The sequence below is a fragment of the Phascolarctos cinereus genome, unplaced genomic scaffold, assembly GCF_003287225.1.
Source record: "Phascolarctos cinereus isolate Bilbo 61053 unplaced genomic scaffold, phaCin_HiC Scaffold_726;HRSCAF=1367, whole genome shotgun sequence".
NCBI lineage: Eukaryota > Metazoa > Chordata > Mammalia > Diprotodontia > Phascolarctidae > Phascolarctos > Phascolarctos cinereus.
In genome coordinates, this window is record NW_027556098.1 from 367,926,212 (window position 1) to 367,938,924 (window position 12,713).

The following is a 12,713-nucleotide window of genomic DNA, read 5'->3' on the forward strand; positions in this document are numbered from 1 at the left end:
AGGATATAACTGCTTGCTGCTGTTTGTGCTTGGCCTCGCTACTCCAGTCCGCCCTGGGTAGGTGACGCCCAACTCCCACGCAAGACTTGCTAAAATAAAACCTTCTGTTTTCTACCTGGAGAAACCTCTGAGTTTTTATTTGGGTAAGTGGTCTCAATCCCACTCAGGAAGTATTTAGGAAAATTTTAAAAAATAAAATCTAAAGGCTTTTTTTCTGTCTCACATCCCTTGACTTATTTGCATCATCTGACAATTGTCCTACCCCCACCCCCCACTCTTTGGCTTCATGACATCAGGGTACAGTGGAAAGAACACTGTCTCCACTTTCTTCAAATCCCACCTCATGCTCCTATGTGATCTGGGGCAAGTCATTTCACTTCCCTGAGCCTGTTTCGTATCTGTTAAATGAAGGAGATGGCCTGAGATCCCTTCCTGTTCTAGCACTGATTTCTGTTATGATCTCTTGGTCCTCTGAAAACGCCATCATTTTGAATAGATGTTCTCACTTGTTCTGAGCAAGTGTGAGTGGCCCCCTGTTACCTTAGCTGCTATGAGATTTGTTATTCTCCTCTTTATGCTTCAAATGCCCAAATATACATATACATGTATACATAATATATAATATATATTATATATATGTATGTATGTGTATATATACATAATATACAATATATATTATATATGTATGTATGTGTGTGTATATATATACATAATATATAATATATATTATATATATGTATATATGTATGTATGTGTATATATATATATATGTATATATATATGTGTGTGTGTGTGTGTATATATATATATATAATCTCCATCTCTATTTTCTCTCCTGAAATCCACTTGAGTGTCTTTCTCACTGGCACCTCAAACTCAACACATACAAAACTAAAATAATCATTTTCTCTTCTAAACTTATCCCCCCTCCTTTGGCCACCCCCACATCATCTAATCAGTTACCTTATATACACTGTCACGTGCATTTCTTCCCTCCCCCCTTTCCCATTTCTCTCACCCTATTTCTAGCCCTCATAACCTCCTCTGGAATCCTGTCATAAATTTAATGTGATAGAGTTGACTTGAAGCTAAGAAGATCTGTGTTCAAAACCTGCTTCAGACACTTAATTCATTAAACCTATTAGCCTCAGTTTCCTTATCTGTAAAAATAGGGCTGATAATAGCACTTCTCCCCCAGGGTTGCTCGGCAAATCTTAAACTACTACATGAATGCTGTTATTATTATTTACTTCTGGTCTCTTCCTTTTCACTTCACCCTTCACAAAGCTATCAAAGTATTTGTTTCTAATACACAAATCTAACTGTATCACTGCCTTAGTCAAAGACTGTTGTTACCAGTAGGATAAAATATTTAAAAATTCCTTGGCTTTACATTTAAGGACTTCCAGGGCATAGTCCTTTTTTCAGAGTTATCATTCATGACCCCTGCTCTATGTACACTGTTTAAGTGACGGTTAAGTTGTTCTGTTAGCTGTTCCCCAATCTCACCTTGCCCTCTCTCTCCTCTATAGACTGTCCCCCAGACCTAGAAGTCATTTCCCCATGATATGTCCAAAACAGCATCAGTTCATCTTTCCCCCAAAACTCCCCTCTTCCCAACTTATCCTCCTTCTTTGTCAAGGGTAAGTTCCTTGTAGACCAGGAACGTCCATTTTTGCTGGTATCCCCAGAGTCTTGTACATAATAAATGTTTATTGTTGTTTCTGAGAACTCAGCTTCAGAAATATGCCTACATCAGGCAATGTTCCTTCTTGGTCATTTAGAAAACTAGAAGTCAGTGAAATGTTCAAAGATAGGTAACCACAGTTGGGATACTTGACAAGAATTTAGAGTTTTCATGTTTTCAATTAACAAAAGTTTATTTTCCTTGCCTCTCACTTCTTCCCCCACCCCACGGAAAGAAAAACAAAACCCTTTTAATAAACATGTAGTCAAGAAAAACAAATTCCCTCATTGGCCATTTCCTTCAGCTTAAGTATGAAATCTTTTATTGGAATTCACCATCTAGTGGCAGCTTTTAAATGCATCTATATCTTAACTGCACTATGTTTGATTCTCATATTTTCTGGAAAATCTGTTATTTTTCATTTTTGTATCCCAGCATCCAGCCTTGCACACACCAAATACTCAAGCATAAAATACTTTTGTTCCTAAAGTTCTCTTCTTCACAAGCCCCCTGGCATAGGGCATTTATACTGTGCTTTAAGGTTTGCAAAGCCTTTTACAAACTATGTCAGTTTCTCTTCACAAAGGGGGGGGGAGGAAGATGAGAAGTGGTCTTGATGCTATTATCATTTCACAGATGAAGAAACTGAGGCAGGCAGTGGCTAAGTGATTTGCCCAAAGCCACACAGCTGGCATCTGAAGCCGAGTCTGAACGCAGGTCTTCCTGACCTATATCTAGCGCTCTATCCACTGCCCCATCACGTGAGGTAGCCAGGGATTACTTGTCCAAGGTCACCTGGCTACTAAAATTTCTAAAGCCGGAACTCAAGCCCGGGTCCTCCAAGTACAAGCTCTCGACATCTCTCACTGGTCAAACCAGGGGCTTAATAAACGTTCCGTGGACTTCTGAGAGCGGAACAGGGACGGCTGTTAGCTCCATCTGCCAGATAAAAACACTGAAGCTACGGCTGGGTGAGGACACGAGACTGCGCAGGCGTGAGGAGCTGAGGAAGGGGAGGGGCCACCAACCTCCTCCCGCCCCTCCCTCAGGAGCTCATACACTAAGACGCAAGTGCGAGGCTTTCCCGAACACGGCTCTTTGGCAGTGAACGGGCCAATAGCGCCACAGCGAGAGCCGAGGCCCCGTCTAATTAAAACCGCAAACGTCATCAAACGTCCGGCGTCGCACCCTCCGTCGCCGAGGTGACGGGAAGTGACGTACACAGCAGTGCTCAACTTCCGTTGACGTTCTTCCTGCCTTCAGAGTGAAAGCCCTTGAGCACCCTGTTGTCACCGTGGTCCTACTTTCCGTTTACTGTCCTCCATCCTATTCTTTCTTTCCTTCTTTCTTACTTTCTTTTTTCTTTATTCTTTATCCTCCAGTCAATCCACACAGCATATCATCCCCTCTGCCCCCGACCTCAATTCCAAAGCCAGGCCCTCGGATCCAATCTTTATTCGAAAGGGCCCGCCCCATTCCGAATGCAAGCATGCTCATTGGCTCGGACCGGCAGGAGGGCGGGACAACCTATAATATCAACAGTAATCCTGGGAGCTCATTGGCTTAGAATGCAGAGGCAACCGCGAAGGTCGAGCTTTGATTCCACAAAGAGCCGCGCCTCCTTCAAAAATTCAATGCTCATTGGTTCAGCGTGACTATTTTTCTTCGTACGTCACAAAGAAGCCCCTCCGCCCCCGCAGCCCAATCTCGCGTGCTCAGCTTCTTAGACAGGGTGTAGCGGGAACAGAGATCACAAAGAGCCCCGCCCCTTTGCCTTTCAATCAGAGGAGAATGCTGTTGTAGAGAGTCTCTGAGGTCAGGAGAGTTACGTGTTCGAAACTCTCCTCCGGAATTTTACTAAATATAGGGAATAAAAGCATGAGCATACCAGTTAATTCACATCTGTAAAATTTGGATACTAATACCGGTACAATTTCGTGAAGGGCGCAGTAACAAAAATGAAAGAAAAAAAGCATTTGAGTGAAACTAGCCAATATACTTACCAGACCTGTGAGCATCTGCAAAATTCCATGCTAATAGTTACCCTATCCTGCAAATAAATAATGAATTTTCCCAACTGCTTTTTGGACCGTTAAGTTCCCTGCTCCCCTTCAACTCCCCCATTTACATCCTCCTCATTGTGTTTACTATTTTCCTGGTTGTACTAATTTCATTTTGCATAGTTCGATTATGTTTTCCTCCTATCTTCTGTATTCTTATATATTTATCGTTTCTTACAGTACAAGTTATATTCTATTGTGTACCACAATTTGCTTAACCCTTCCCCAGTGGAAGATCTCGGCTCATCCAATTTCTTTCTGACACCATTCCCCTCACCCTAACCCCCAGAGTCTGCAGAGCCAGGATAGTTTGGGGGTGGGGGGCTGGATGCGGCTAATATGGGATCCATGTCCAGGGTGGAGCACTATTCAGTCAGTCAATCAATAAACTTTTATTAAGTGCCTACCGTGCTGGGGCTACATTTTCTGCTCTCAAGGAGACAACATAACAATTATGTACAGACAAATTATATACAGGATAAAATGGAAAGAATCAATATAGGGAAAATTAAGGGAGATTGGAAGAGCTTCCTACAGAAGGTGGGATTTCAGCTGAAACTTGAAGAGATGTCCAAGCCTGGGGGACAGCTCGAAAATTCCCGGAGTCAGGATATGGAGGGGATTGTCTGTGGAACACCAGCATTACTGGACTGAAGAGAATGTAGGACGACAATGGAAAGAGTAAGAAGAGTGGAAATGGGGTAGCTAGGTGGTGCAGATCTTCTGACTCCAGGCCCAGAGCTCTGTCCACCACTCCATCTAGCTACCTCTAGGCAAGCTGATTAGTACAGGCTATAAGATCTGGAAGTCATCTGCACAGTGATGACAAATCCTTGGAAGATTATGAGGAAATTGGAGGAAAGAGTATAGGGAGAGAAGAGGGTCCAGGACAAAGCCTTTGGGGAAGGGGTAAGGGGGAGTACTCATGCTTAGATACTGTTGATATGGATGATGAACCAGGCAAAGGAGATTGAGGAGAGGTCCCATAGACAGGAGGAGAACCAGAAGAGAACAGTGTCATGAAAATATAGAAAAATAAGAGAATCCAGTAGATAAATCAGGGTTTGCTTTAGTTATGTTTCTCCTGTTAAATAAAGTCTTCTTTTCTTTTTTTTTTTTTGACTAGGCAATGGGGTTAAATGACTTGCCTAAGGTCACACAGCTAGCAAGTGTTATGTGTCTGAGGCCGGATTTGAACTCAGGTCCTCCTGAATCCAGGGCCAGTGCTCTATGCACTGCACCACCTAGCTGCCCCTGAAGTCTTCTAATTTAAAAATGCAACTGTGCCTAAAATAATGCTAAAGGCCTGACATTTATATTTCACTTGAGCCTCATGAAAACCCTGCAAAATGGAGAGGTTGAATGAAAAGACCTCTATTCTCAATCTATAATCCTAAAATGGTCTATTACCATGAATTCTCAGAGTTGGAAGTAGCTTTTCCAAATATAACTTCAATTTGGGGGGAAAAATAGTTGTGTTATAAAATGAAATGTAAGTATTTGTTTCTCTGGGGCAGGTTAATTGTAAATATAACAGGGGAGACTGGCGATTAAAGGCCCATTGTTCACCATTAGAAATTTTGCAGCATTTATCTTAAATTTTTTTTAACAATCTTTCTTTTTTTTTTTTAAGGCAATTGGGGTTAAGTGACTTGCCCAGGTTCACACAGCTAATAAGTGTCAAGTGTTTGGTCTGAGGTCAGATTTGAACTCAGGTACTCCTGACTTCAGGACTGGTACTCTAATCCACTGCGCCACCTAGCTGCCCAAGAAATCTTTAAAAAAAAAAAACCAAACTCTTGCGTCTTCTCTTCCCTGGTTCCTTCAATACAAATTAAAGCTCTTCAACATGTAATACAGTCATCCTCATCTGGATTAGTTCCAGGTTTTCAATATTCTGCCTAAAATATGACTCTCAGACACTGAACACAATTCTTTACTGGAGAATAATATGGTAGGATGATCACCCATGTCCCTCAATGTGGTTCCTATGCCTCTCAACACAGCCTAAAGATTGCAACAGCTTCTTGGTGGCCATATGACCCTACTGGATCCTATTTAGATCTTCCTATCTGCTCAGATCCCAAGATTTATCCCCATAAATAAAATGGGAATGTGAAATAGGGATGATAATAATAATAATAATACCTACCTCTCAGGATTATCATGAGGCTCAAATGACATAATATTTGTAAAAGCACTTAGCACAGTGCCTGGCACACAGTAGGCACTTAAATGCTTGTTTCCTCCCATTTTACAGATGAGGAAACTGAGGCAATCAGAGATTAAGTGACTTGGCCTGGATCACACAGCTTAGGAAGAGTCTGAGGCTGGATTCGAATTTGAGTCTTCCAGATTCTAGGCACACTGCTCTATCTACTGCACAGCCTAACTGTCTCACCAATAGTACAGAATATTGCCAGGAATAAAAGTCAAACTCCCCAAACTATAGTTTGAAGAAATTGACTTTTTCCCTCCTTTTAGAACATTGGGACATTTGCCCATCTCCAGGCTCCTACTCTGACTTTTTCAAAGATCACTGAAAGCAACCTAGCTATCCTATTCCTAAATTGTTTCAGCACCTTGGGATGGTGTTCACCCAGACCTAATAACAGCCCAGGGCAGCTAGGTGGCAAGGTAGTGAATAGAGCGCTGAGCCTGGAGCTTCAAATCTAACCTTAGCCACTTACTAGCTGTGTGACTCTAGGAGTCAAGTAATTATGTTTGCCTCAGTTTCCTCATCTGTAAAATGAGCAGGAGAAGGAAATGGCAAACCACTCCAGTATCTTTGCCAAGAAAACCCCAAATGGGGTCATGAAAAGGCGGACATGATTGAATAACAAACAATCACAGCTCATCCAGGACAACTAGCTGATCTTTGCCATCCACTCACTCTTCTCAGATTTAAATTCCTTGTAATCGTCTTCTGTTGCTTCTAGTCCCAAGATGATTGTCCTCTGGCAGAGAAAACCGAAGGCAAATAAGAGTCCCCTTGGTCCACCTTTTTCATTGCATTATCAATCTATCCCCCAGCAGTAATCTGGTTTTCATCTTCTGTCTTTCCCTTTTTTGTTGTCCTTTTATTCATCGATGGATTGAGCTCATCTTGAGATTTAGTGATCCCGACGCTATTTTTACAGAAATCTACCACTGATTGATATTCATCCCTTGACTCCATGCTCTATGTGGAGGCCTAGGAGGTGGACCTCTTGATTTCATCAATGTAGGGAACTCCCAGAGGAGGAAACTCCCTCCATCAATGTACCTTGGCCTCTGCTCTGCAACAGCAAACCTTGGAGATCCGTGGTCTCTGCAGATCTGTGGTCCTAAAGTCAAATAGAAAGGGCAGGGAGGAGGCAGATGCTGCCAAACAGCAACTAAGGATCTCTGTGGACTGCATATTGACTTAGAAAATCACACGTTGTCTGTGGTTTATTTTATTTTTATTTATTTTGTTAAGTATTTCCCAATTTTACTCTGGTTCAGGCTGTACTACAGAGGGTTGTGGACCACATGCAGCCCACCAGCTGCATATTTGACACCTCTGGCTTCCATCACTCAGAGATGAAATGACTTAACAGTCACTATGTGTCAGAGGTGGGACTTGAACCCAGACCTTCCTGGCCTCAAAGGTGGTTCTCTGTCTCTTATGCCATGTTGCTTCTTTTGTAAAATTTATTTTTAAAATTAATTGTTATTGATATCTTTTTTTGTTACATCATCATAATTTCCACCAGAGAGCCATCCTAGAGAGCCATCTCATATAACAAGTAATATTTTTAAAGACAAAAAGAGGAAAAATATCAGCAAAACTGATCAGTATATTGTAAAAAAAAAAAAAAGAAAACACATTGGTTGGTGAGCTTATTCATGTATTCTTTCTCTTTAGACAAGCTCCCCCTTTAACCCTGGGAATTATTTCTCTTCATCTGTGGAATTTCAGGGGCAGCTAGGTGTCACAGTGGATTCAGGAGGACCTGAGTTCAAATCCAGCCTGAGACACATAACACTTACCAGCTGTGTGACCCTGGGCAAGTCATTTAAGCCCATTGCCTAACCAAATTTAAAAAAAACAAACCTTCATCTTTGGAATTTCGTTTTTAAATCTTTCCTTTTTCTTTTCATCTAGCCTCCCCTAGAAAATTTTAGGCAATGAGATTCTATTTATCCTTTCTTTGAACCCTCTGAAATCCATTCTTTGCAAATATATGATGCACAGCAGACTATTTTTAACTTTCTTCTTCTCTCTTGAAAATTCTAAGATCTTCAAGGATCAAATATATACTTTTCTGTTTGGCTTTTAAAGCCCTTCATAACATGGCCCCAACCTATCTTTCCAGCTTCACTGTATGTAACTCCATGGTCTAGTCCAGGCCCTCTCTTTGCTCATCACATGTGATATTGTAGGTCCCATCTTCACGCCTTTGCACTGGCTGTCATCCATGCCTGCTTGGAATGCATGGTCTTTTCATCTCCACCTCTGTTGTCACTTCCTGGGACTCCTCTAATTAAATACTGTGTCCTCATCCTTCCCTCCTCCCCAGAGGTCCCCTGAGATCTCTGTCCTTGTCCCCTGAAGCCTTCCCAAGTACTCCAGCCTCACCTGCTGGGGCTTTATGAGAGCTCTGCTCTCTCCCCAGTGGCAGATTACTGAAATGGATAGATAAGGTTATCCATCTGTGGCAGCCACCTGCTGCTATCGGCTCCTGGAATTCCCAGGACCGGACCTGCCTGTTTTTTATCTCAGTAGGAGTGGGCTAGTCTCAGGGGTGAGTGAGCATTGCTAGGAGCCTGCCAGTGTCGACAGTGTGGCTGCTGGATCCTCACGGGGACAGAGGAGTGGTGTCAGGCTGACCAGCAGGCTCCAGGCAGAAGCAATCTGGAGGCCAAGTGCCCTAACAGCCAAAGCGGCAGGCGCTCCCAGGTCAAAGGGAGCCTTTAGCAACCTCCTATATCCAGAGACCTCCCTCTTTTTAATCCTGGCCCTCCCCTCCGATGCCTTTCCTGATAGTGTGGTATTGCTGCTGGCAGCCAATTCCCTTCTGTCCCGGTTTTGTTAAAATCCTCCCCAGGGGTGGGGGCAGAGGGCATGAGCATCAGCTTCCCTTCTGGACAGAGCTTCTCTGACCTGGTATCGTGGCTGGAAGGAGATGGTAGAGAAAGCAACAGAAAGACAGAGATGAGGCTGAGGGTGGGGATCCTGATAGGCCAGGGGTCTGAGATGGGTTAGATTCTATCACTGTGGACCACCAGTGGGGACATTTTCTGTAGTGGGTGTGGTCTGGTCTTCCTTCTTTTCCATCAGTCTTTCCAGAAAAAAAAAAAAGATTCAACTTTTATTTGGTTAGCAATGGAAGGATCGCTTCTGACAGAAGCAGGACTGTGTTGTGTGAATACCCAAGACCTGGGGTTCAGTCCCTTAATGTGCTTCAAATCTGCTGGGTGAGCTTGGGAAAATGAGTTCCCCTCTCTGAACCTCAGTTTCCCCCTCTGGTCTGTCTCTAAGATTCCCTCCAGTTTGACTCTTCTAAGCTTCCTCCTAGCTCTGTCATTCTATGGTGTAAGGCTCTTCCTAGGTCAGACATTCTGTGTTTGAAGGTTCCTTCCAGCTCTGCCACTGTGTTCTAAGGTTCCCTCCCGGTGCTGACAGTCTATGTTCTCAGGCCTTTCCAGCTCTGATACAGCTAGATCTAAGTGACAGTGAGTGGGGCAGTCTGCCTTCCTGTCCCATCCAGTACTAGCCTGCCGAGCAGAAATGGTTCAGTAGAATTATATTCTCAGAGAGACAGAGACAACGAAACAGAGGGAGATATAAGGGACAATGGGATAAGAGGAGAAAGGAGAGGGAGGGAGACAGGGGGAGAGTGGAGCTGGAGAAAGAAGAGATGGAGGGTCAGAGAGAGATGGAGGAAGGAGGGATGGAGGGAAGGAGACAGAGAGGAGAGGAGAGGGGAGGGGAAAGAGAACGAGAGGACATCAGGTTCAGAGTTAAATATAACTCCCTCTATGCTCCAGCCAAACTGGAGTCAACATAGAATTTCCCACCTCCACATACTTGCATCTATTTCTCATCCCTAGAATGCATTCCTTAATCTCCACCTTCCAGAAACCTTTCTCTGGGGGGCAGCTAGGTGGCATAGTGGATAAAGCACTGGCCCTGGAGTCAGGAGGACTGGAATTCAAATCCTGCCTCAGACACATAACACTTGACACTAGCTGTGTGACCCTGGGCAAGTCACTTAACCCCAATTGCTTAAAAAAAGAAAGAAACCCTTTCCTTCAAAGCTGAGTTGAGGTGCCTGCCCCCCTCTCCATGAAGCCTTTCCTGATCTGCCCAGCTGAAAGGAAACTCTCTTCCTCAAATATTCCTTGCCTAGATTTCTTTTTTACCCCAATAATCTTTATCCTGATTATACTTTTCTGTAGACATGTCGCTGCTCACCCAGCAGATTGTAAGCTCCTCGAGGGCAGAGACTGTCTCCTTTTTCTTTGTACATCTAGTGCCTAGTAAAAAGCACTGCGTACATTGTAGGAATTTAACAAACATTTGCTGGATTTTGATTTGATTTAAATTGATTTATAGAGCGCTTTAAGGATTAAAAAATTGCTTTTCCTCAAGAGCCTATGAAGTATATAGTACAAGTCTTCCTTTTACAGAGGAGGAAACTGAGCCTTAGCGAGCTAAGTGGCAGAACCATCCCTACCCCCACCCCAGTCACCCACCCAATACTGTCTCTTCTCAAATGGCTCAAATTCAGGGCATTTCCCTTAAAAAATCCACTGTCTCCCTATGACTCCTAGCTCTTTTTCTTTCTTTTTCTTTTTTCACTAGGCAATGGGGTTAAGTGACTTTGCCCAGTGTCACACAGCTAGTAAGTGTTATGTGTGTCTGAGGCTGGATTTGAACTCAGATCCCCCCTGAATCCAGGGCCAGCACTCCATCCACTTCACCACCTCGCTGTCCCGCTCGCTCTTTTTCTTAAGAGAGTAAATGGCTGAGGCAAGTCCCCAGCAAAGAAATCCTGGGACACAAAAGACTTTTGTAGTGGATAGAGCCCTGGACTTGCAAAGGGGATCTGGGTTCAAAACTCATCCTTGAAATTTCTTAGCTATGTGACCTTGAGCAAGTCTTTTGACCTCTCTAAGCCTCAGTTTCCCCACCTGTAAAATGCAGATGATAATAGCATCTGCCTCACAAGCTTGTGTACGGATAAGATTTTTAGAAGTATATAGTATTTTCCAACCTTAAAATATTATATACTATTATTGTTCTTCTATTTTCCCCACCTCCAAATTTCTATCAGAAAGTTTTTTAGTAATTGGACCGACATATGTCAGTTCTCTGCTGAAGAAATTCCAATGATTCCCTCTCGTCCAGACTCGCCCTATGGCCAGGAACAAGTCCACACGTCCTGGCCTGACAACAAAGGCACTTTATGATCTCACTTCAAACTATCTTTTCAGTTTTTCCACTTACATGAAGCCTTCCTCCCTCGACAAACCTGTTTTCCAGAGCACACTGTGTGTTCTCACCTCTATTTACCTACATCGCAGCCACCCTTCAAAACCTGGCTCAAGTTGCTAAGATTTAGAAATAAAAGGTACCTTAGAGATCAAATTCAACACTATTTTTACAGATAAGGAAACTGAGGCCCAGAGAGGTTAATTGACTTGCATTCATTCATTCAACAAGCATTTATTAGGTGTTTTCTAAATGCCAGGCACTGTGCTAAACTCTGAGGTTAAAAAAAAAAACTCTCACCAGAACCTGCCCTCAACGAGCTTACAATCTCATGGAAGAAACAATATGAACGATACATAAATACAAAAAAATACTACATAAATTTAAAATTAATGGTGGAGATAGAGGAACTAAAGTAATTGGCAGGATGAGGGCAGGCCCCCCCTATGAAGGAAGTGGTATTTGAGCTGAGCCTGGAAGGAAGTATGGGATCCTACCAGGGGAAGGTGAGGAGGGCACCTGTTCCAGCTACGGAGGGTCACCTTTACAAAGGCACAGAGATGGTAAATGTAACTTCATGTTTAAGGAGCAGCTAATAGACCCGGATGGCTGGAGCAAGCTATAATAAACGTGGAAGCCTGATTCTGAAGGGCTCCAAATGACAGAAAAGTGTGTATTCTGGCTTAGAGAGGAGTGGGAGCCACTGAAGCTTCTTGAGCAGAGGAGTAACATGGTCAGACCTGGGTTTTAGGGATGTCACTTTGGCAGCTGAAAAGAGGATGGAAACTCTGGAGGTAAGAAAACAATTGGGAAGATAGGGCAATAGCCCAGGGGAGAAGTGATGAAGGCTTTGGACTAAGGTTGTGATTCGGGTGCGGTGTTGTGGAGATGCAATCAACAAGAATTGGAGAATATTTGAATTGTGTGGGGTAAGGGAGGGGGAAGTCAAAGACAGTTGGTTAGTTGGGGTTGGAAGGATGGTGGGAACTTCTCCAAAGATGGGCACTTTGGACAAGGGAAGAATTTTGGAGAAAGGTAATGAGTAGTTTGGGACAGGTGGTTTGTGATGTCTACAGGATCCCAACTAGGAAATGTCCAATAGGCAGTTGGTGACGCTGGGCTGGATCTTCGAAGACAAGGGCTGGATATAGAGGTCTGGGAATCATCTAATCATAGAAATGATAGTTAAACCCACAGGAACTGATGAGATCACTGAGAGAGTAGAGAAGGAAAGGGGTCTAGGAATGAACCAACCCATGGGGGGAAGCAAAGGAGACTGAGAAATAGCCAACAGCCAATCGGATTTATAGGATCACAGCTTTAGAGCTCAAATGGACCTATGGATGAATGAATGAAAAAAATTAAATGCTTATCACAGCCTTCATTATACAGGTGAGGACTGGGGCTCAGAGTGCTGAAAGAACTCGGCGAGAGGCAGGAGAAAGTGCTCTGAAAACCCAGGCAAAAGAGGATGCTGGCAGAGTCAAATGTAGAATCAGTAAGC